This window comes from Struthio camelus, chromosome 19, assembly GCF_040807025.1.
Source record: "Struthio camelus isolate bStrCam1 chromosome 19, bStrCam1.hap1, whole genome shotgun sequence".
Classification (NCBI taxonomy): domain Eukaryota; kingdom Metazoa; phylum Chordata; class Aves; order Struthioniformes; family Struthionidae; genus Struthio; species Struthio camelus.
Genome location: NC_090960.1, coordinates 5,367,600 through 5,390,974, shown reverse-complemented (window position 1 = coordinate 5,390,974; position 23,375 = coordinate 5,367,600). Strand labels below are relative to the sequence as shown.

Genomic DNA, 23,375 nt, shown 5'->3' with positions numbered 1-23,375 from the left:
CTCTTTCAGTCGAGGAAGCCACATCAAGGAAGGCCTATTGATTTAGTCTTTCAGGTAAGTATGTTTTTGTGGTTTAGTCCTTTTGCCTTTTGTTTGCTGTACTGCAAATCTGCCCACTTACATATGTGGCGTGTCTTGAATGCAGCATTATTAGCGATGTAAGCGAAAGAAATATTGTGACAGCATGTGTACTGCATTCTTCTCAAAGAAATAGAGCTGCTCGGTCAGAGGGTGGTGGGGGAGCCGTGACCGACCCTCTGCCCTTTGGGGAGTACCAACATATCTGTAGCACAAGTAGCCGAGCAGGAGGCAGTGCAAATGGAGTACTGTGGGTGTTTTGGCGTTTATGTGACAAGATGAGGATAGCTTTGCCCTCCAGCTCATAAACTGGAAACTGGTACCTTCTTTCTCGCTTCTCTATATTTCCTATTTTATTTCATATCTTTTTTGCATTGCTGCTCAGGGAAATTTGTGCTGCGTTTGTGGAAGATAACAGGACATAGAATGTTCTTCTTTGAAGGTAGTCTAGGAAGGCTGTGAAATCGAAAGATAAGCTTTTTGTGGAGTAAAAAGCATTGCTTTAAGTAGGTTTATCTTTTTTTTTTTTCTTTTTTAATCGAGAGGAAGGTGTGTGTAGAGCTGTAAAAGCTGATTGATAAAGGCAAGATTCCAGGTTATTATAAAGCCACGGAGAGAAAGTCAACCACGAAGAGATGTTCTGGCTAAACAAAACCAGCTAAATCCCTCATTGCACAAGCAAGGAAAAAGTATTTGAATGCTTCTTTTCTCCTTTTTAGCCTCTCTGATCAAACTGCGAGCAGTGTATTTCGTTGGAGGAAGCTTCTCTCGTTCTTCAGAACAAAGGATCTGCATATGCTGCTAGGATTATTCCCACTTACATAAGAAAATTCCTTCGTCAGTGAAATCCAGCAGGAATAATTTCTGTCATACACCTGCCAATATACTGGCACTAGTATTTTAGGCTGCAGTATTTTAGAGTTTGAATACCTGATTCAGTAGCCTAAAAGGTTGCCATCAAAATTACTCCTTAACAATGCATTTCCTAGTCATGAAAGCTTTAGGACACCTTTCCCTCTTCCTTCTTACCACATTTCACACCCAGCCCTAGTCCTTGAAATGTCCGAAATCCCCCCCCCTGCATCTCTGCGGACTTTGGGCTACCCATTTCGGTGTCTCCCACCTCCTAGTTTTCCTGATCCCTCTGTGAGAAGCCACCGATGTAAAGTGCTGCTCAGGAGTTACATCTGACAGGAGCTACTGTCAGAGCAAATAGAACTGTTTAAAATTAGACCATCGCACTCAGCTGGGCTCACAGAGCTAAAAATTAGATCTCGATTATCTCATCTATTTTTAGAAGCTGGAGAAGGATCAAAATGCAATTTTTACATGCTACAGTGGAGCATTTATGTGATTGGTAGAGGCAGACTTTTCCAGCACTGCCACACATCGAGGCTATGCCAAGCAATTTGTAAGTGGAAAGGAAGAAAAAGTAGGCCAGCTTACGAGAGAGCATCTAGGAACCGCTCCTGAGGGATTTGTGCTACACCACCTCCAGCAGCTGAAATAACAGCATGAAATTGTGATTACAAATTCGAGAGAGCTATGGGCTATTCGACCTTCTTTTAAGCAGGGACGCGGAGGCCCTGTCCAGAGTCAGACCACCCGTGAAGAGATCTTGGTGTGCCAAAAAGGGGCTACTGAAATCCCCTCGGACTCAGTGGAGCGGGGAGAGCACGTCTCGCTGTTCAGCGCAGCCCTGCAGACCCTGGACTGATCTCCAAGCCCTGTGTGAGGCCGCTGCGGCAGTGCCAGCAGATACGGGGGACGCCCCCGCATCAGGCGTTGTGTCAGAGTACAGTGAAACAGTCCTTGCTCCAGGAGTTACGGTCTAAACGGATGGCAAGAAGAAAAGAAACTGTCCACTGTTAAGTTTTCTGACTTGACAGAAATTCAGATAAGGTTAAGTAGCCCCCTGAGAGGCCCTCTTAATTTGGGAGTTTTGCTTTTTGGCTCACCTTTTCACGCAGACTGTTACTGTAATTGCCCGGTTGACTGCAGTATCGTTTTGGGAATAGGCCATGTGATGGAGTAGCTTGTTTGGGTGGATGTGTACACTGGCTTCCAGGCTTGTTTTGGTACCTGGCAGTATGATAAGCTACTAGCAAGGTTAAGTTGTAATAATAACGTAGCTATGGCAATGGTGATATGGAGCTGACGCAAATGCTGATGAGCATTTTGCGCTGACGGTATGAAATTGGCACCCTAGCATCAAGCCAACATGCCTAGGGAGCGTTTGGGAAGGGAATGCGTAAAGCAGATGCAGTAAGGTGGGAAAGGCCATCTAAGAGGGTGATTCCTGGGAGCTTTTCCCAGGACTGTGACAACAAACAGTTTGGCTTTGCAAGAGTCTTCCCCCGAAAGGGGAAGATTTTTTCCAAGAGAGACAGCTTGCAAATTAAAATCCCTACAGCAAATGCTTTAAATTTGTTGCCTTTCACATAAGCGTCTGATCACTCTGCACGTTGTCTGGGGCAAAGGCTTTCTCAGTAGGTGTTTGTGCAGCACCAAGCACAGCCAAAGCTGGAGAGTGGCTGGAGGAGGGAAAGGAGAAAGCTCTGTGCCTTTTTGATAGATAAAACCCAAATAACGATACCGTGTAGATGTATTGTAGAGCCGTTTTTACAGAATAGTGTAATAGTTATGTAGACTTTCTTGCCCCTGGCAAAAATTTATTCGTTACTCCTTATATGAAACCTGACCTCATTTAAAATGAGAAGAATTTTTCCGCTGGACGCATCCTGAATATGCTACCACCTTCCCCCATCAATAGAGTGGACGTGTTTGTCTTGTTTGGGTCGCAGACAGAACCTCAACTCTTTTATATATCCCCTCCCAGAAGTTTCTTATATCAGTAACTGTTTCATATTTATTACTGGCATGTATGTGTTCAAAAAGTTATTTCTGTTTGTTGCTCCAATGAGTTTTTCCTGACTGTGTCCTTGAAGGCTAATGTCACTGAGGAGGATTTGTTGAGGTAACGGGGGCATGTGTCTTTCATCAGGAGAGGGACCATATGGTTAAAATGCCCTAAGGCATGCTACTGGAAAAGTCTGGTGCATGGGAGATGTGAAGCTGTCCAGGCAGGGGTTTTTAGGGAACCATTAAGAACTGTTGGTCAGATTCTTAGATGGTGAAAATCAACCCAAAAGCATGAAAGAAATGAGCTTCTGTCCCTGCTAACTTTTCTTTTCCCACCTTGTAAGCTCTGAAAACTGTTACAGTAGGAACCTGTATAGTGTCTCCTTTCAGCTCTTACAGCTTCATCTTCTCCAGGGTCATCTTTGTTTTTTATAATTTCAGAACTTAAAATGGTCTAGAATATTTGGATGTCTAAAAAGAAGTTTCTGCCATAATTCGTTGCATGTTAGACTAGTTTGTTTCCTGGGATCTTTGCTCCCCAGGCTTCATGTTGCAGTCCTCAGAATATCTCAGAGACCGGTTTCATCAGCTTTTTTCTGTAGGCATTTCTGCTGCTGTTTGGCCTGCTGGCTTAAAATTACTGCAGTGTGTTCAGCCGAATTTCCTCTCAGTGCATTGTGCAAGAGAGCTCGCCATCAACTGTGATCTGAGACTGAACTGTGGACTGATGCCCTACCTTTCCTTCGCCATTCGTAGTGCAGGACGGTGTCTGAGCAGGGTGCATGTGCAAAACTGAGCTCTGCACACTGAGGACGCTGGTGTGCAAGGACAGCTTATCTAAAACATAGAAAGAGAATGAGCGCAGTGACAAAAGATTGGAAAGTGAGGGGAGGAGAATTCTTATAAATCAGGGGAAAGTAAATTTAAGGCCCCAAAAGTTAAAAGGAAGAGGATAGGAAAGATCCCTGAAAAGAGAGAAATTAAAGGTAGGCAGATTAAAGAAAAACCAATTGGGAGAAGTCTGAACTTGAATTAGGATGGGTTCTCCTTGTTCACCTGCTATTTATGGAGAATGGATATTCTGCAAATATTTAACTTTATCTAGTACCCGTAATCCCAAAGGATCCCATGCACCATACAACCTCCAGGAAGTCTGGAAATCATTGCTGAATTCTAAGTCTCTCTAAGTTCTTTTTATTTTTTGTTTTGCCCGTACATGATAACAAAACTGAAACCGAAATGATGGTGGATAATTTACTTCCTTTTTATGATCAGTTTTATCAGCAGCAGCCCAGAAATGTTAGATGCTGAGGACGCTGGCTGTTGTTTTGGAGTCTCCAGGCCATGCTTGCAAAGGGACTTCAGCCCCCCCATGAAACAATACTTCGCTGCTTCGGGAGTCGGGGAAGCAGGTTCTCCTGTCCGTCTGCCATCCTGGCTATGTGCCTGTGCGATCGCACACCCGTTTTCAAAGCCCTGGGCCCAGGTACGATCTACCTGTGGGCTGGGGCTGTGCCTGGCTTGCTTGTCTCCAGGGCCACAGGGTTGTCTCTTCCAGCAGCACCACTGAGACCCTCCCAGGGGGACCCTTGCTGCCTGCCTGTGTGCTCCTAACACCTGGGGCACATGCATGACTGGGTAACCAACTTCCCTGCATCAGCAGTGGATTAAGGCTTTAAGAGTCTGCGAAAATCTCAGCTTAAACCAACAGCATTTGCTGTGTTAAATTCTTGGCTTTTTGAAAGGAGCTTGCAGAGATGCTTCCAAGGAGAGATTTATAAGCTACTATTAACCCTGCGGAAAAGTGCGGAAGGAGACCTAAATAATGAATGAAGTCAGTATTTCATCATGTCTCTGAGATCTGATCTTTATGGAAATGACTACTGCACAGTGTTTTGTGGGACTAATACATAAATATTGCCTTTCATAAAATATTTGTTTACCTCTGAACTCTTGAGCACCAAGATCAATGACCATGCCTTTGTGAATCATTCTTTACAGGGTTTATCTAGCTTCAGGAGCTCCCACAAGTTCCCCATGCGGGAAGCTGTCAGTAAGTGAAAGAGTAAATCACTAGCTTTGTATTTCCCCAATGTTTTGAAATTTCACTTTAAAACTTTGTTTGTCTCATTGCAGAATCAGCTGTGAGGTAAGACTGGGGAATTCCAGAAGGGAGTTTTGTGCACTGAATGCACAAGGGTTTTCACCTGCTGGCTAGTACGTTACGTTGCCTGTCGAGAGAGCCTGAGTAATGCCGCTCACATTACCACGCCAGGATGAAACTTTGCTATCTCGAGGCAATACCATCCTGTATCATGTTGTGGCACTCAAAAGAGAAAGAGTTTGTACTCAGATCCCGCAGAACATGCCCTGCCAAGAGTGACTGATACCCTGCTGCTCCACAAAGAAAAGTTTTAGCAGTGAAACGTACCAAATAGCACTGATGCGTGTGCTTCAGCAAGCAAAATCCTGGGGCTGGGGAAAGTCCTGGATCACGTTCTTCATAGTTATTAGAACTGAATATTTTTTTCTCATAAAAAAAAAAAGTGTCAGATGTTTCCTGACTTAGAGCCAGGGCATCACTTGCTGTGCTGCTGAGTGACATACTTTTCCTCTAGCTAGTACATAGCCTGTTTAGATCAAAAGCCTTTATGCGAAGAGACGATCGCTCGTGGCTGTATTTGTATAGTGCTTGTCGTGTGGGACTCTCCCTTCGCCTTCTTCCCTGGGCGAAAGGACCACTTCATCTTAGAGGGGAGACATGGAAAGGGGAAGAAACCAGCGCTCTTAGCAGTGTATCAATATTTACTGTACCAAATAGTCATATTTAGTTTGAGATAGATATGTGCATTCTGCATAGACTCTGCCTTTAAGTGCAACATCTTCGTTCCCATGAGGAAATCTGAAATTCCAGGGAGGAAGGACTCTCCCGAATCAGCTGCCGGGAGCCAGGGTGCCGTTAGGACTCCCCAACTCCGCTCTCAACTTGTCTCTACTCCCACAGCTCCCTGCGCCTGGCCTGGACAGGTCCGCTTCAGAGGCATAGCATCCTTTCTCGAGCGCCTGCTTTCTGAGTAGGCTGGGGCTGCCTTCACACTCCCGCCCCTTCCACAAGAGCTAGCGGGTAACAGGAACCACATGGACCACACGCGTTTCTGCTGCCTGAGGTAATTCACCATCTGTAGCTGCTTCTTAGATGATGTGGGGTCCTAAAGTCTTTCCTCACCCACTGACAACTCACTGCCTTTCAGGAGCTCTTTTCTGATGGCATCTGCGCACTTCCATATTACCGTGGTTATTAATAAGGGAGGAGTGAGGGCAGAGGTCAGCATTTAATAACTCTACATTATTTTAATTTGACCCAATTATGGGAATATAATTTGAAAGGTAACTGGAGGTTATTTACTTGCTGCTGAAACAGTAGAGAAAGCCATGTTGCGTTTAGCACAGGGAGGCATCTTTCGAGGACCTCTTCTTTGCAGCACTGCAGGCCCCTGGCCAGGCTACCCTCTGAGTCCCTGGGTGTCTTGGTAAGACTGGTCCAGTCCTGAGAATTTCATTTATACAACTTGCCATGTTTCAGTTTGCTGAGACAAAATAAAACATTTTTGTTGGAAGAAGGTTGTGCAGCTGCAGAGCTGAGCGCTGCTCTGAGCTCGAGCTGCGCCTGGCGGTGGTATTCGGCTGCCATGTCTAAGAGCGAGAGGAGTATGGGAGCAGAGGCCTCCGTGCTGGGAGCCCCCAGCAGGTCCGTGCACCACCCTTGCCGTGACCCTCACAGCCAGCTGGGGCAGACTTGTTCGCTGAAGACGAGGCCAGCACCGCTGATGTTACTGGCAGTGTGTTCAGTCCAAGGCACTCTTGAGTAGTGACCTTCACATGTTGTGAGGGATCCCCCGAGCTCTGGGCAGAGCACGGGTGCTGTACGCAGCAGACGTCGTTTGTCAAACAGAGCAATTCCTAGGTGTGTATAAGATGCGGGAACCTCTTCTTCCTACCTTCCTACCCCATGACACCGTGGAGGCAGCAGAAAGTTGAGTGGGGCCTGAGTCCTTCCCTAAAGCTATGTGGAAATGTGCAAACAGATGTAGAGGTTAGAAGTCCGTGGGGGCCATATCTTACCAAAGTCAATGGAGGGCTACTGGCAGAGCCCAGGCTTGTTCTGCCAGTATTGCAAGGTCTATGTTTTATATGTGGTGCTTACAGGGTGCCCCTGTAGGTGACTGAAGCAGGAATGAGTGGCAATGTGGTGTCACTCCTGTCACAGGAGCACCTGGGGACAATGTTCTCCTCACCTCTAGGCAGCATTCTTCCTTCAGGAGTTTTAACTCTCCCACCTCTTTTCACATTGCAGCCAGTCAGGACTGTGCCCCGTGGAAGAAGTCCTGTCTGGGTCTGTGGCATTTCCAACCCCTTTGCATGGGTGTTTCTATCCTGCTGCAGCTAGTCTTACTACAGCTGCTGGGAGGAAATCTTCATTGGCTCCATTTCCTTCTAATAATGTATATTCAGAAATGTCTGTGCAGCACCAGGGCCATTGACAATACTGCTGATTACCTCACATCACTGTTTAATTAGGATGAAAGACAAGGGATGAGCAAGCGGAGATTTTACACTTGGAGAAGGAATTGATTTAGGGAACAATCAAGCTGTTGGCTCAGGCAGGCTGCTCTTTAAAAAGGAGAGAGGTTTGGGTTGACCTAAATCAAGGAGCTTCTTGTGCAAAATTTTTTCCTCTGTCTCTAATTGCAGAGACCCAACAATGGGGCAAAAATTGATTCTCTATTAAATTCTGTGCAGTGCTTTGGGAAACAAGATAGGGAAGCCTGGCCCTCTACAAGCCTGATGTTCCCAGTGCCCCAGCGAGACAGCGCTGAAGGGCCTTGCCAGGGCTGCAGCTTTTCCGATGCAGAGGGCCACTTTTGCTATAGCGGTGAATTTCTCGTCTTTTGCCAATGTAGAATCCGTTCCTTGTACAAATGTGAACATTACTTAAAAGTCATGAGAAAATCAACATGATGGCACTTCAGAAAGGTCTTGATAGTGATGCTGTTCTCACAAATTTGCTCACTCTCATGAGCTTTATTGGAGAGTTGTACGTTTCTCCTAAAGCTGGGAGTATTCTCTGCAGCCTTCTGAAAAAGTTACGCAGATTGAAGAAGGCATCCTGCCTCCTACAGCAGAGCAGCCCCTGCTGTCTAGTGCTCCGTGTCTGGGGCCCTCGCGTCAGCCAGGCTGGTGGCATCACACCCAGCTTCTGCCGGGCTGCCGGCAGCCCACGTGCACGGGCTGGTCTCTGCCGTCTGTATCGAAATGTCTCTCAGATCTTCCTCACAGTTAAACTGAACCCTAGGTTATGTTTTTCCTGGGAGATCTGCACTTGTCAAGGAAGTTTCTCTGTGGTTGTATTTACACTCTTATCCATGCAGGGATTATAACAGAAAGGAAAGGCTGTTTCTGTGACTCCGTGAGCCTGCTGCTGCTGCATCACGCGGTGCTCGAGGAGCTCTGGTCGTGGCGATAGCTATCGCTCAGTTGCCCTCGCTTTCACTTTCTGTAGCTGGAAAGGGCATATTTCTGTTATTAGGATGGAGGGATTGATAAAAATACCTAGCTAGTGAATATATGTCAAACAAGGAAAACAAATTCTAACTTTCCTGTTAGGCAAAGGTGCACTTGGAGGGAATCTGTAAGGCTGAACGCAGAACCAGGAGAGAAGTCAGCTGAATTCAGTCCCCTGTTGCTACGAACCTGCTCTGGTTTTGGGCAGGGCCGCTGAACCATACCCTCCATCATACCGTATTATCCCCGCTACCAGTTAAAAAAAGGGTAAAGCTGCTTGTTGTGGCTGTTCGGACAGCAAGCTGGCGCCGGCAGAGCGCGTTCCCCCGACTGTACGTGCGCGCTGTGCTGCGCGGAACGGCCCTCTCCACGCTTGGCCGCCGAGCGGCTCCGGGGACTCGTGCTGTATTAACATGTTGTGCCCCCTCGGGCTGAGAACCGCAGCCGCGTCCCTCCGCAAGCAGCTCTGAACAGGCTTGGCGGTTAAATAATTGACCCTGCTGCCTGGCTTTTAAGAAATGAAGTGAAATTTAAATGGGAGTTTTGTGAAGTTTTATAGCTCTTCCACTCCGCTGGCATCGTTCATGGCCATGGCTGGCGTTCAGGCTTCCTGCCTAATGGGGCATCGGTGTGAAGGCATCGGCTCAGAAAGTGTCAGCAGCACCCTGGGTCAGACAAGGACATATTATTAGGCACCTTTGAAACCACAGTCAGGCTTCACATCTCAGCCCAGCGTGCAGCAATCATTAGTCACCCTGCGTAATCCTCTTGGCCTATTTTTTTCCCCCCTTTCACACTGATCACACTTGAAAATACTGTCTAGAGTCGATTGGGCTCGCACAAAGTTGTTAATTGGGGGCTGTCTAGCTAAGGGGTAGCGCAGAGGCAAAGTTCAACGCCGCGTGCTCAGCACCTGGGCTGCAACGCCGAGCGCTCCCAGCGAGGGCTGGCCGCGAGGCCTCGTGCCACCAGCATACCCGCGGCCTTATTCCTATTGCTTCCAAAGGGGCTGAGCACCTGTGGGCTTTGGTCGATGTGCGCTTATGGACTTGACAGGATCTGGCCCCAGCAGAAGAGTTTGAATGTGAGCAGTGCTAAGGGCACTTGCCTGCAGCAGGAGGGAGAAGCTAGTTCAAACAGCGGACCAGGCAGCCAGAGACTGCCCCGGTCTCTGTCGCAGAGGGCTGGCTTAGCACCGGCTTTGTCACAGGGGGATTTTTAAAGGTGCCGTGACCCGGGGTGGCGCAAAGGATGTGCGAAGCAGCCCAGCTCAAGGGCTATGCACAGACACTCATCCAGGGCTACTTGCAGCCGCCCGGAGGCTGCTCCCTTATCCTAGGGCACAGGGTGGCCCTCAGAGGTGGTGAGATGTGGAAACAATCGGCAGATGTGGTTTGTGAAGAGGTTTGTACCTTCTGAGATAGTTATTCAGCATACCATACCGTGTATCTGCAAAATTCCTGGAGGAGGAAGCCACAGATATGTAGATGAGGTAGTTAGCATAATAACTATCTGCAGTACTTATGCCATTATCATACTATCCAAGTGCTTCACAGGCTTTAATGAATTCATCTCGCACGTCTCTGGGAGCTAGGAAATTGTTAGTCATCCAAGAGTAATGAGGTAAATCGAACTACCCAGTGATGAGGCCTCGATCTGCCCAGGTGGCAGAGTCAGAGCCGTTCCAGCAGAGCCAGGTGACTGCAGGCCACCGCAGTCCCCGGAGACGGCCGTCACAGAGTGGGGACTTGGGCCTGTGTCTCAGCATATCAGAGCATATATAAAATAATAATTCAGCAGCTCTCACTCTTGCGCTTTTAGGTGGAACTAGATACTAAGGTTTGTGGGCTGATAATTTTCCAGAACGCTTTTCCTTGTTCCTCTGCTCTGCCTGCATGAAGGCAGAGTGCAAACCCGCTGCCTCGCCTCGCCGGGCAGACGATCCCGCCTCGGCCTGGAATGGTGCCGAGGCGCGCTCCTGCCTCGGTTTAGGGTAGGAAGCTGCTAGCATAGCAAGACTGGTAGGTGTCGGATTCACTTCCACTTTATGGAAAGGGTCAGGGAGGCCGTTGCGAGTCTGCTGCGCCTTTGTACAAACGAGCACGTTCCAACTATCGAGGTGAGGCCGTATGCTGTTAGATGGAGCTAGTGTTGTAAATCCTGCCTCTCCTTCCTGCCTTTTCCTGGAGTTTCAGGGGCCAGAGGTGCACAAGCTGTGCTCCTCCAGCTCCTACAGGCAGCTAGAAAAACCTACAGGGCTTGATTTGGAGCTGAGGGTCACAAAGTGTGGTGCCTGCGCTGCAGTCTACGGGTGGCCAGAAGTTGCTTCTCACGCCCGTAAGGCTGTATGCTTGTGGGCAGAGGTGGTGCATTCAGTGTATTTGAAGGATGGTGCAGATAAGATGTTATTTGGTTCTTGCCATTTGTGAGGCTGTTTCCTGGTCTGTTTTTGGCCTGCAGGACCGGGCTGCGTCAGTCTGCCCCACGTGTTTCCAGCTCGATTAAATTCCCAGGCACTGACGCTGCTCTCTGTGCTCTTGTGCTGTTCCTTTCCGTAGGGATTTAGGGCAGGAGTGCTTTGTGCTGCCTTCATCATCTTGTAAGGAGCAAAGAAGCAATGCAGTGTATTCCCTAGATGCCAGGATAATCGTATCTTGACAGCATACTAATTAATCATCTCGTAATCAGGTAATTATTTCCCATGTAGCTGTCTAATTACCATTTAGTAGCCCAGACTTCAGCCTGCGCATAGCTAATATTTTCAAGTGAGGGTTTCAAGGAGAGGAACACGGTGGGCCATGACTCCTGATATAACTTCTCTGTCTTCCTCAAATTGCTCCAGGGATTAATTTGGTCTGCCAGCTCCTTTAATCTACTGAACCACGCAGCGGCCCTAATTATTGCCGTATTGACAGCAGGAGCAGGGTACAAGCGGTTCCGTTGCTCGGTGCGACGGACTTTCTTGGTATCCTGCAGCTGTTGATGTGCTCATAAGTACACCCATATGTTGGCTCCTTGTGAACTCTTATTAACCTAGCAGATTATAAGGCCTAACGAGCTTGGGCCATACTTTTGGAATCAATATCCAAGATGCTCTTAAAGTGTGCTGGATCGCTGTGTGGTAGAGGAGAGACTTGCTTGTAAACTGGGGAAGGCTGCAAAGATAAAAATTCTACTCTTTGGCCAAGGCTTGTTTGAAATTCATACCTGGAGTCCGTCTTCATCCCTTCCTGCAGCTAATTTAGGTCTAGTTTAGTTAAGTTCCCCAATGTCCATGTTGTGTGTAGTGTGTGCGTGAGAGACCAAAGTGAGTCCCATCCCCCAACAAATCTGGATTCATTACACAGTTTTAACCACATTTGGCAGAAATGCAGAGACCTCAACAATATTAAACTCTTATGTTTCATAAAGATAGGCTTTTGTATGGGTATAGTTAAAGCAAGACCGGCCCTCATTCATGTGACCTTTCCAGTGTAAAGTTGATTTAAAACATTAACGCTATTCCCACATTTGAAAGAAATCAAGGTAGACTTATATAAGGCGCTTTCGTGCTTGTGGAGCTGCCTCTAGAGCTGGTAATATTATATAGTCATGTGTGTTTTGGGTTGTTAAATACGTCCCACAATGTCTGTGTCAAGATTGTGAGGCAAATGCTCAAGACATCAGGGTCCGGCCCGCAGGGCACCCATACACCTGCCACAGCGTTGGCACGGACACGCGGATGAGTTAGTATCTCCACGCCATCTTTTTAAAAGACGGGAACGCTCTGTGGCCCTTACAAAGAGGTAACTTCATGTCTCAGTGTCAGATTTACCTCAGATGCATTGCAACAATTTTCTTATGATTTTCAGTGCTCAGTTGTACTCAGCTGCCTCTGAACGTACGTGCTGCACGTTTAGGCCTTCAGCTTCGCATCTCTGTTCATGCGCCCAGCTCATCGGTCCCTTGCCCAGCCCAACCTCCAAACAGCCTTGCAAGCTCTCTGAGGAGCTGACGTGTAGTTGGTTTTTCTTGGCTTGTTTTTTCCCATTATCAATCTTCCTAGCGCTAAAGAGCGCTGCTGTTGACCTCTGAGTGCTCCGAGGGGCTTGGCGGCGCTCCGGACGCAAAAGGAGGGACAATGTGCTAGCTCTGCTGTCAGCCGCTGGCCGCGCCAAGCCTCTCCCCTGAGACGTGAGATGGAGACCACGTAAACAGCAGGGGCGCTTCGAGAACGTGTGCTGGAAGGAAAGCAGCTGAAAGTAATCTTTCAGGCTAACTGTGAGTTGGCTGGAAAGTAACAAGCAGAAGTTCCTGCAAGAAAATCCTGAAAAGAGGAAGCCATGGTTTGTGAAGCAATCGTGCAAACTGGAGGCAAGTAAAATCTTCCTTTGATTCTTCCTGGAATCAAAATCTTCCTGGCCACCCCCAGCCATTTCTGGGGAGCCTTCATGCGCTGCCCGGTGTCAGCCCTGTCCAGCAGTGCTGGGGCTCAAGCCAAGCACGTCCTTACCGCTGCAGCTTTCAGTTAAGTCCCACTCAGGAAACAGCTGATCCCTGGCATTTCTCTCTTCCTCCCTGTGGTCCAGGCAGTTCCCAGGTGCCAGAAACATGGCAAGATAGGGAAGCTTTTTGCAGAACGGTGTTTTTTCTTTGCATCCCTTCTCCCAGTGCAAATGCTGGAACCCTCCTGCCCTCCCTTTGCTGTTCATCCATTGCTGTTTGCCAGTTATAATCTGCTGCTGGGGGTTACCATAGCTATTTCCAATGCAACGTTTAATCCTAAATTGAAAAGTCTTTGTGAGCTGAGGCCTCGGTGTCATGTGGTGAATATCTTAGATGCACAAAGGGATCAAGGTGGCTTCTTAGTTACCAGTAGTTAACACGATCCATTGTGTTTTATTTAATTGCCTTTTATACATGCCTTTGTACCTCCTACTAAGAAGTGAGATCTGGAAATAAGGTAGCTTATAAATAGCAATAGTTTTGCTGTAGCACCAGCAGAAACGGCAGCTATAGTGCTTTCTGACGGGCACTGAGGAGGCAGAGCAAAGTCTCTCTGCCGCACAATGCAGGGCTACAAAAGCAGCGTCCCGCCGGCGGCCCTTGCTAGGCGGGAGTAGCAGATCGCAGATGCGCCCCGGCGCAGGCGGGTGCCCGCCCGCCGCGGCAGCCCGCGGAGCTGCCCGAGGGGTTCAGCCCCACGGCCATGCCGCTGGCCCCAAAGCGGGAGGGAGCAGGTATGACCCATCACGCGGCGGGGGCAGAGCCGGGGGCTTCAACGCTCCGGCTGCCCAGTGCCCCTCGCCCTTGTGCCTCAAGACCCGGGCGTGATGTCCCTCCTGGGGTCCTCCAGCTTCCCTTTCTCTGATGGCTTTTCTGTCGGAGGCACCGCGTGGAGTGCTGAGCCCAACGGCAGCACGTATTTCAGCAAAACTGTTTTCTGTCAAAGTCGAAATAGCCTCCAAATAGTGATTGTGACAGCCTTTTGGCTTAGGAGGGAGGGAACGATGTCTGTATGTCAGAGCACCTCTTTTTAACATCTTTCAGAGTGGAGTGTTTCAATTTCCTTCTGACTTTTTTTTTTTTATCAAATTTGTTTAATCATCTCATAAACGTTTAAGAAACTTTAAGAAACTGATTGACCCCAATTTTTTAAAAAAATATTTTCAGTGAGAATTTTCACATCTTATTTTAATTCTTTTTCAGAGTGTCTGGGTTTCTCTCTCAGAATGCCAGGTTTTCGGCCGGAGACTGGTCGAAGACTGGGCAGCTGTCTAGTAGAGCAGTCTAGGAATATAACAGGAACCATACTTCCTCAGAAATCGTTCTTTTCCATTCAGAAGAAGAATGGCTAATGGGTGGTGGCTTGCTGCTAGCAATGCATTTAGTTTATCCCGATGTGTTTAGAAGAATGTGACAAGAGCCCCAAGACATCTTCCAGCAAAGAAACGTATCACTTGGCATTTTTACAGCATGCTAAGGCTTTTCTGGGTTACACATGTCAAAGCGAAGAAGTGGGTGTAACTTCCATTAGCCACCAGAGAGGAAACAGAAGGAAGCAGTCTGATAAAATCATAGTGTTTTATTAGGCAAATTTTCCCATGTAAGACTAAAAGATTGCTGCCTGCTGAATTTATTCCAGGCTTCAGGCCTGCTTTTTAAAAAGCTGAAACTGCGAAGCGATAAGGAGTTAATTTACCTTCTCAGATTTATGGCTTCTGAAAGATTCATGGAAACGGCGAGCGTGGGAGATACGTTTTTAATCATGCTCGGCTTCTTTATTCGTAACCTTAGGCCGTCTCTGCCGCGGAGCGCGGAGCCGTCCTCCTCCCGGTCCCCACCGCGCACCCGGACACATCCCAACGCTGCGCAGAGCCAGCACCTTCGCCCGCCCCGGCGCCGGGAGAGGGGGCCCCGAGCCCGCGGCTGCGCCCGGCTCCTGCTCGGGGCGGCTCGTGCTTACCGTCCGTTGAGCTCACGCTGGAGCGGGTTAACGCTGCCCAGCCCCGGGCTCGGCGGCGTGGCCGTGCGGCACCAGGAGCAGGCTGACGGGCGCCTTTTTCTCTTCCTTCTCTCGTGCGCCTCCGGGGTATGAAGGAGGGGAGAACCCACCTGCAAAGCCAACGTTACCTCCCCTTGGCGCTGCCCTGACCTTAGCGCCTCCTTTCCTTTCCTGCCCTCCTTTACGACACTGTTGTTTAAACTCAGGAAGTGAGGCCCTGCGGGGAAGACATGTTTAGCTGGTTTGCTTGAGCCCCGCTGCATGTGACACGCACGTGCACCCATGCTCTTGCCTGAGGAGTTCATTTTAAATTACTTGCAGGCACACAATGATAACGCTAGGAGGAAAGAAGACGATCGAAGCGTGTCTTCTCTGAAAACGCTAACCTTTGAAATGCCATTGACCTTTCCCACTTTCAGAGCAGCTCTGGGTCAACAAAGTTAAGGGTCAAAATTTACGTTGTTGCAGAAATATGAGTGTTAGAATTACTGGAGGTAAAATAAACAAGGTTCAGTTACTCTTCATGTGACGTTATAACACAAGTCGTGAAACCGATACGCCCCCGTTGAGAGTGATGGTGCCTAAATGCAGACATCTTAAGGGATAGTCAGCGTGATGGGAACTCACAGTGCTTCAGTCTGAAGTTAAACTTCCATCTAGTTTGTGATTCACTGATAGGAAAGGGCAGGAAATGGCTTTTCTATCCCATTAAAGATTAAAAGATATTGAAAAATGTTCCCTATCTTGACTCAAGACAAGAAATCATTCTCAGAAGCATTTGTGATCCGTAGGGGGGAAAAAAAAAAAAACAAAAAATGAAAAATACAGAAATAGTCAGATCAGTCATTTTGATAATTTTGAAATGCTTTGATCTGACCTCCATAATGTAAGCATTTTTATTACCATCAGCTTACCTGTAGAAACAAAGATTAATGACAGGTGAGAAACCTGGAACATCCTCAGACTTGGCTGTAACATGAGAGCAATGGAAAGAGGGATTCTTGAGCACCTACTCATTTTTTTCAGGTTTTTGCACTTTTGGGACTTTTCCCATCTTAGCACCAGAAAGAAACAGAATAACCAGTAGCATACAGCTCAAGAGTTAATACTTTATAAAAGGGACAACAAATTCCAAAGGGTAGGAGCCCAAATGGCACCCTTTGCACTGATTTGAGAGGCAGTATTTCTTCAGATAGGCACTTGGGCTTCTGCTGCGCTTGAGACTTTTGTCTTCCTCTCATCTGGCTATTTCTTGCTCTCTGCAGCTTCATATATCTCTTATTTTGGCCTGTGAGATCTTGGGGCTAGTCTGTGTATTGTATGGTACCTGGCATCGTGCGACCTGACTGTCTAGGTTGTGTTGCCGTAACGTAAACATTTGTTCACATGTTTTACAGCAGCAGCTGATTTTATGATTTCTCTGTGTTCCCAAATGGCAGGAATCTTGCAAATGCAAGTCATAAAATTTTTGGCGTAGTTGATTCTTACGGTTGTTTAGAAATAACTGATTCTAGTGCAGACGTCAGCACCAAACCTGAAGGCAGACCTCAATCCGGCCACGGTTTCTGCAGTCTCCTCCAAGCAGCTCAAAGCAGGGTGCGTGAGGGAGAAGGCCCTGGGTGGCCGTGGCCGTGGCCGTGGCCGTGGCCGGGCGCACCGGTCGGAGGAGCGTTTGACTAGGAATGCCTGAGGCGGGGGAGCCCGGCGGCCCCGGAGGCTGCCCGGGTCTCTTGGCAACGCTGCGCAGCCCAGAGCCCTGGTCAGCAGGGCAGCGCCCGTCCCCCGTCCGCCCCGCAGCCCCCAGGCGGCAGGGAAAACTTAGCCGCTAGCCAGACGGACCGAGAGACCCTGCGGCTCCCTGTAAAGACTTGTGCAGCCCCCTTCTCAGTGAGTGTGCGTTTTAAAGTCGAGGAACGATGAGTTCTCTTCCCCAGAAGTTGTCTTTTGTTAAGCGTGTTGTAGATGAGGAATGTAAAATCTGGCTAAAAGCCACAGTCAGAACATGCAGAGTCGGCTTTCACCGAGCGTGAAACTGCTGTCGCCAGCCGTTAACTGAACGGCACGAGATTGGAGGAGACGAGTCTTAGAAAACCTTTCAGATGGGGAAAGCGCAGCCTGACCCTTCCCCCCTTTGTCAGCTTTTTCTTTTCGGGAGGGAGCTAGGCGCACTGCGCGTTGAGTGCTACCTCGTGAGCGCTACCTACGGCAAAGCTGCTGGCGGGGGCCGGCGCTCGGACAGCCTCCCCGAGGCCGGCGTGCCTTCGGGGGCTCTGCGGATCGCTCCCCGATGGGAAATCGGAATAAGCAGAGTCTTTTTGGAGGTGAGAACTTCAGCTGGGGTAGACTGTATCCGCTAAGACCTCTGCGGCTTTACGCAGAGGGACGAATGTCCGAGGAGCTCTTGTTCCCTCCAAAATTTACCACTTTCTCAAGTGTTTGTGCTTGCTTTTAACAGATTGAAAAGTGACTGTGGAAACACTGGCTCTGCTGAGGTCTCCCAAACCAGAGGAAGGACGTTGTTGGGGTTGTGTTACTGGTTCGGGCTAAGGGTGTCAGCTGTGCAGCGCTGCGCGGCGCCCGTCGGCGTCCGTCGGAAGGGGAGCGCGTTTGCTTGGCGGCGTGCGGCGGGTAGGGACCACTTGTGCCACCCCGCCTGCGGCTGCAGCGCTCCTCTCGGCAGCTCCTGCTGGGGGATGAGGCAGATTAGTCGCTGAATAGAGCGAATAAAGTGTTCAGACCTGCTCCGTTGGGATTATTGAACACTGTGGTGGGAGGAAGAGGAGTCGGGACTTGATTTATTGATGCAGAACGGCTCTTTGATCAGGCAGTCCTACAAATGCTTTTCGTGGGGAGGAGCGTGAGTTTAAAGAAACTTGGTTCAAAGACTTTGTGCATCTGTGGTAGCAGCTGATGGTCGGACCAGATCGTGGTAGTTTAGTTTCCTCCTTCAAAGGGATCTGTAGGTCAAGCAGGGGCTGTCGTACCTGAATGGGAGCCAGATGAGGCTGCTGAGGAGGGCACCAAATCACCTCTCATGCTGTGAAGAAACGCGCAGGCCAGTCTGTCCGCGGGAAGCCAGCTGTGGCCAGCAGTCTGTAACCGTTCTGGCTGAAAAGTGGCAAGGTTTGGCCAGCCCAACTCTTCTCCACTTTCAGTATAATTAGGGAGGTGTCAGGCCAGGATCTTGCCATTTGAACCAACAGAGCTCACTGGGAGTCAGGAGTGCTTGTTCAGTGTGTCCTAGCTGAGGATCTGGCCTGTCGTTTTTAAAGGGAGAATATGACAGCATACTCAGCTGACCACACCGAGCTAGAGCTGACCAAGGCTGATGCTTTATTTAACATGCCCGAGCGGAGCAGTGAGGCGAGGGCGAGGGAGGTGCGGAAGAAAGGGGACTCGCGCAGTGCTCATGGACTCAGGGGGCTCCCAGAAGATCATTTTACTCTGAGATGAATCTACTTCTCTGCGTTTCCTACTGTTTCATTAACATGGATGCTTGCATGAGAAGGAGTTTCTGACATTGGGTGTTCTGCAGCTTGGGCTGCTGTTGCCCACCTGGAGCCCCAGTCCCTGTGAGCAGTGTCCTCCTCACGCGAGCCGGTGGGAACTGTGTCTGGATAACCACCTGGGCACTGCTGCTTTCCGAGCCAGACGGGGCAAGCGAGGAGGTCCACAGCAGGCATCAGGACCCTGGAATGCAGCTCTTAGGTGATGCAAAACAGCCATAACTTAATGTCTCTCTGCCTGCAAATTTTGCTGAACCCATGCTCAAGGGTCCTATTTTGCCCTCCTAGCTGCCATAGACTCCCTACGAACACCTTCAGTTAAACCGTAAGGAATAATCCCAAGTAGAGGTGTGAGTCTGTGTAAGTAAGGGTGGCAGAACTGGGGTTTTCAGGTCTGAAAGGGAAACCTAGGAAAGGCCAGATACATCCCATCCAAACTGCAGCCAGAACTCTGTGGCAGGATAGGCTGCAACTAGATGCACACCTTGCAGTGGCCGTTTATAGATTTCCACCTGCTTCCCTCCAAATAAAATGCAAATTATGTCTTTATCTCTAATATTAGCTTTGAAACATGTGGTTTAATATGTAGTTGCAGATGCTGGTTGTGAATTATGATACTTCTGAATATTCTGAATTTTCTTAGTAGCTGTGTGAATATCCAGACTTTTTTAAAGATCAGACATAAAAAAGGCTGATAATTCAGAATGAATCAGAAGATTTCAACTTCTTCAGAGTTAAACAATAGCAAAGATTGTTGCTCCCGCTCACCGAACAGATTTCAATTAGGCTGACGGCAGAGCTGGTCACAGTGGCTGAATCTGGCCTGTAACAAACTGTTAGGGGAAATCTGTCCTGTTTCAATCATTGAACCTTATTAAATCAATTCCATACAATGTTTCAATCATTACTCTTCATTCATGCCAAACTAAAGCTGCTTTTCCATAGCAATGAGAGGCAACAGAGCTTGCACGCTGGAAATAACAAGGCTGGCTTTGCCTGGTCATGGACAGCCTAAGAGAGTGTCCAGAAATTCTTATTTTGGGCCCTGCTGTATAAGAGAGGCAGGAGGTGCTTCCAGCTTCTTCATCAGAACAGTGGAATTAGTTGCAAGCAAGGTACCGGTGCATCCAGGCGAGCTCATGGGACCTAAGTTCATACCTTTGGTAGGTATTTCACCTGGGATGTTTCATTTGTCAAAGTGAAAATCCCGTGTGGCTATAGAGGAGCCACCTCACTGGCTTTTTTCCTATGCCATTTTTCTACATCACTTGCTAAATTTGGCTTAGCCTAAGAATGGAAAGATGCTGGAAGATGAAAAATGAATGAGAGAGACAGAAGCCGACGGGCAAAGGAGAGAAGAAGCAAAGGTGGGAGTTTTTCAGCCCTGTGCAATTAGGAGACCGTGGTCTGTGCACCTCTCCTGTCCCGTGAAGTCTTGCAAGGTGGGTTATTCAATAAGCTTCCTGCAGTAGTAGATAACATGTCTGTTTGGTGGTGCGTTTGTGCTCAATGTTGTGTCTGAGGTCTATTGTGCCACTTCTCCTGTTTTAGAGACTCACTGCTCACTCCGTAATCGCCTCGAGTGCCTGAACCCAGTGGGAGTTTGGAGGAAGTCAAGGATTTTGAGCTCAGCCTTTCCTGTTCTCTGGGGCTGCAATGGGTCAGCCTGCAGGAGCTCACCGACGTCCTTTTAAAGTAGGATGTCCTGTCAAGCTTAGGTGAAAATAGCAATTTTTTTTTTTTTTCATTGCTTCATCTCCATGCTCCCAGCGGCCCAGCAGGAACTGAGGTTCCAGCCTGGCCTCCTGGAGGGAAAGGCGTGCTGCCAGGGAAGCAGCACTCAGGTCTTTACAGAGGGAAGTGTCACATTACCAGCTGGTTAAACAGGCTCTTTCAGACCTGACAGGGCATAAAGCGCCCAGCCCAAAGTTGTAATCCAATAACTGTCTTAAGAGGATCCTGCGTAGCTGCAGGGGGAATTCCCAGCTGACGGCAGTGTCTGCAGCCTGGAAGCAGAGTCCCCTGGGTCTCGCTCGCCTGCGTTCCTCCAGCTCTCGGGGAGAAACGCGGTTGTTGCTGCTCCACTTGTATTACACTTCCCTGAAGGGACCGAGAGGAGAATGGCTATAATAGGTGGGCCAGAGCATGCATGGATGATTAGGAAGGGTGACGGCTCTGACGGGGATGCCTTTAACTCCGTCTACACAGGGATCCTAGCAAGCCCTGCAAACTGCAGCCCGGTAGTGACACGGTGTTCACATCTCTACACGGCACGGTGGAGCCCAGCGCCAAGAGGGGCCCTGGGCTGCAGCACCCATGGAGGCAGAGACTCCTCTCACCGGTGTCCTCTGTCCCTTGGTGCCTGTACCCTCTCACCAGTGTCCTCTGTCCCTTGGTGCCTGTACCCAGACCCTCACGGTGCTGCTGTGTGAGCATGGGTCTCCTGGAGGGGCTGTGCCTGTTGGTGTGGACACCTTGAATATTGTAGGGCTTTCGAAGGGCATTAGGAGTCTGTGCTCAGACCTGCAGCGATGCTGGACATCAGACAGGAGCGACCGATTGCACAGTATCCCTCCCTAGCCCCTGCCGGCGCTGCCTCTGCCGCCCTGGGCTGAGGCAGAGGGAGCGCGCCCGGCAGCAGGGATGATTGGCAGTGGTGGCCCGATACGGACGCTGCAATCACTTCCTTCATTTTCCTTGTGTCTAATTGTAAGATGAGTGGTTGCTAGTTGGGGGAGGGGGGGCACCTACTGTTATCCTGCAATTTGAACTTGGTTTTCTTGAGCTTTGGTCACCCAAATGTAAAATAGAAGCAATTTTAAAGCATGGGAGAAGTGAAAAAATGTGGAAGACAGATGTGTAAGGCTGGCGTTAGGATCCCCAGAGTCAGCTCTGCAAAGAGGGTAGAAGAAAGGGAAGGAAGGCTCCTCGCTGGAGTGAAGGGCACTTTCCTGCTGAGACTTTGGCATGAGGCTTTATACCAGACTTGCAGTTTTCACATGGTTTCCAGGCAGAGCAGTTGTGTCTGTAGGGAAGGTGATTACAGATGCAAATGCTTCTGGTAGGGCTGCTGCTTAGCCCCGTTTCTGAAGGCATTTGCTCCATATCTCTGGCTATTTACAAGTGCATGCAAATGCCAAAAGGCAGAAAGAGCGTTTACTCTCTGTGAGCCTGAAGGATAAAAGCTATTCCTGGCTAGGAGGGGTTAGTAGCACTGAGGGAGTTGCCAGGGCTAAGCAATCTGGCAGGGACGTGGTTTCCCTTCTCATTTAAGTTAGGTGGAAGGAGGATACCGGAAGGCCTTGAGACCCATCTCCCAGCTGGGCAGGACATTCAGCCTGGCCTCAAGGAGCCACCACTCACATGGTCAGCGCTGTCCCCTGACAGGGAGCAACAACACCTACCCGGGGAACTAGTTCAGACCACCAGGGATGCTCACAAAGCATAGGTGGGACTCAACATGAGCAAAGATGACAGAATGAGGGGTTTAAGGACTAACCCAAAATGTGTCTTAAGTCAAAGGAAGGTTTGCTGGTGATGTCTGTATATTTTAGATGGGGCTTTGGCAGAAGTGCTGGTGGTCATCAGTTTATTGGGGGGTACCCGTACCTGGTGGCCGGTTTGCTTAATGTATTTGGATGTCAAAGAATCACTGCTTTTCCTAGAAGCAGAAGAAAATTAGTTTCAGCTGAGGAGCTCTGTGATGTATGTTATTCAGGCTCTAGGAAGCCTTTAAGTTATGATGTTAGCTGTGATTTAATGATAAAAAGCCCATATCACTTGGCAAGGAAAGGCGACCAGTCCGGTCAGGCACGCGCGCAAATACCTTCCGTGCTTTGTGCTCAGGAGCCGGAGGGCTGCTGTCACTCCAGACCACTGCCCGCGGCGAAGTCATTTGTCTGAGCCCGGGCGAACAAAAACACAGCTGTAGAAGAGAGAGTGACGGCCATGAAATGCATCCTCTCCGCCACAGCAGAAAATTAATCATGTGAAATGCCCTCTCCCAGTAGCTGCCTGTTGCCCAGGGAGGAGGGAAGGAGTGAAGCCAAACGTGTAAGGATAATTTTAGTCCTGTGCGATATCCATCCTCGCAAGGCACTTCATCAGAGGCTGGGGGTAGCATTGCAAGAATGGGGAAATGAGGATCTGAGCCCTGACTTTGTCATGTTTTTCTTGTCTGAGCTTGGAGAAGTCACTTGGAGGTAGTTTAAGGGGTGGAGACCACCTAGCCTGTGTTTCTGCTCTTTGGCAAAGCCTTTAACTGTTTCTTTGAGCTTTTATCATGCAAATATGAAGCAGAAGCAATTAAAGGGTAGGAAGTAGCTGTCTGAACACCTCTGAAAGCTGCAACCTCTCCCCCTCAGTCAGATTTCCCCTTGGGGAAATGGCAGTAATGCCCCTTCCTTTTCACACAGGTAGTGTGAAATTGCACTGATCCGTATCCAAACCGTCATGCCAGGGAAGGTCCTGCCTTGTTCTCGCAGGTTTGCCCTGCAGCTCCAGGCAGCGCCTCCAAAGGGCCGCGGCTATCGGGCAAAGCTGCCCCCGGAGCAGCCTGGGGAGGTGAGGGCCGCTGTTGGCTCATGAAAGAGCAGCGGTGCAGGTGAGCGGCGCAGAGCCCTCTGTGCAGGCAGGAGGGAAGTCCCCCAGGCCGGCCGGCCGGCCAAGCCCAGACACTGCCTTCTCCAGCGGTGTTGGTGGCGGGAGGTAATCCTCGGTTCAGCGCACAGGCAGGACGCTGTGCGAGCGCTGCTCCGGGGTATCACGTGTCCGACTGTGCCCAGCACACCATTGAGCGCAGACACAACAGCCGCTCCTTGGGAGGCCTTCAGCCCCGGCCCGGCAGCGCTCGCGTTCAACACGTGTCAAATACCGCTTGCTGC

At 49.3% G+C, this 23,375-nt stretch overlaps 1 protein-coding gene across 5 annotated transcripts in view; it reads left to right on the top strand.

Moving 5' to 3' along the window:
- RAB11FIP4 (RAB11 family interacting protein 4) overlaps nt 1-23,375 on the top strand; it is a 126,334-nt gene that overhangs the window by 66,274 nt on the left and 36,685 nt on the right. The window lies entirely within an intron of this gene.